General features: G+C 42.8%; 1 long non-coding RNA gene across 1 annotated transcript in view; it reads right to left on the bottom strand.

Annotated features, from left to right (window-relative positions):
* Positions 1-109, bottom strand: part of LOC135224383 (uncharacterized) — a 1,102-nt gene extending 993 nt beyond the window's left edge. Inside the window, exon 1 of the long non-coding RNA XR_010316712.1 lies at positions 1-109. This exon is cut by the window's left edge and continues 46 nt beyond it. This is a non-coding gene — a long non-coding RNA (uncharacterized LOC135224383).
* Between the last annotated feature and the right edge of the window lie 1,621 nt (positions 110-1,730).

Genomic DNA, 1,730 nt, shown 5'->3' with positions numbered 1-1,730 from the left:
ATCGGGTTTTCTTTCGTCGATGCCTCGTTCAAGTAAGCCAAACTCAGCACCAGCACCAGCAGCCACAAGACGAGGGATTTCATTTTGAGGGCGTGATGGGGACTGACCCGGGCGACTCCTTTGCCGGGCCCTTATATATGCGATTCGGATTGGCTACGTTGCAAGCAACCTCCCTTATTTTTTTTTAAGGGGATTGGGGGTGGCAGTTGCACTTAAGACATTGTTTTGAGAGGTGGAGAATTCTCCGTTCAGAATTCCTCGTTGAACAAAACATAACGCGGGATTTGGGTAAACTTGGAGGCAGGGGTTTCGTGAACTTTGTGTCAACACCTTATGTTTTGGAATAGTTCAAGCGACGGAGCGTGATGGATATCGAGGTTAAAGATTGTTATGGTACCTTTTTTTTTTTAATCGTTACGGACACACGTTAGCTTAGGAATTAAAGACGCAGTGATTTTAATCTTGTACACTGATTATCGCACGTACGCTCATGCGACTACGCGATTACACGCTCGTGTATGTGTGTGTGCGTGTGTGTGTGTACACAGAGAGAAAAAATAGTGTGTTAGACGAAAACAGAAACTGAGGAAGTGATATCAATCACACCTATTCTGATTGCCGTGATTGACGTGTGTTTGTGCGTGTGTATTTGTGCACACACACACACAGAACAAAAAATTGTTTGATAGGACCACAGATACAGTGAGAAAGTGATGTAAATCACCACTGTTATAATTGCGTGATTGACGTTTGTGTATGTGTGATGTGTGTGTTTGTGTGGTGTGTGTGTGTGTATTTGTGCCCACAGTGAAAAAACAATTCTCGATAGGAACATAGAAGCAGTGAGACAGTGACGTAAATCACAATGGTTATAAATGTGTAATTGCCGTGTCTTTGTGTGTGTATCTGATGTGTATGTGTGTGTGTTTGTGTACAGAGTGAAAAGCGGTATTTAAGAAAACACTATTAGTTAGGAAGTGAATTTAACCACGAATGTTCTAATATCATGATTATCACGTGGAATTTCGTGAAAGAACGAGTTTAGTGAAAGTAATAACGGGTGTTGAAAATACCCCTCCCTCCCCCCAATCATGCTCACCTCCCACCCCCCAACCTCCATCCATCCACCCAGCGAGTGGAGAAGGAAGAGGAATTTCTTAATTCTGGCCATATCTCGAACGCTTGTTTACGGTGGCGCGCCTTTATTGCATTTTAGTGGCATGGCAAAATTCTGATGGAAGTAACTGTGAAACTGCCTCGTGGCGGAAGGCTTTTTTTTTTTGTGTGTGTGTGTGAGGTGGTGGAGTGGGGGAGGGTGGGGGGGGGGGGCGCTCTTAGCCAGGTTGCCGGGGAAGTTATGCTACGTATTATGATAGGAGGTAGGGAATGGTATTTACAATAATACAGGTATGCATTTCAATTTAAGCCATCTCTGTCTCTCACACGCACATTTTTTATATATAACATATATATATATATATATATATATATATATATATATATATATATATATTATATGCGCGCGTATGTTTGTATAATTGTAATAACCAGCAGTGAATGCCCCCATCAGCTTCTCCCATTCTTTGCACTTTATGGGTACGATTGTCACTACAAGCCAGAGATCCAGTTGCAAGAACATAAAGAAGCAGGATTCGAACCCGCATCCAGAGTATCAGAACGAGATCGCTTTGATACTCTGGATGCTGGTGGGTTCCAGTAGCTACTGCGGT

Source organism: Macrobrachium nipponense, chromosome 12, assembly GCF_015104395.2.
Source record: "Macrobrachium nipponense isolate FS-2020 chromosome 12, ASM1510439v2, whole genome shotgun sequence".
Classification (NCBI taxonomy): Eukaryota; Metazoa; Arthropoda; class Malacostraca; order Decapoda; family Palaemonidae; genus Macrobrachium; species Macrobrachium nipponense.
Note: the sequence above shows the minus strand (reverse complement) of the source record. Positions and strands in the feature narration are given on the sequence as shown.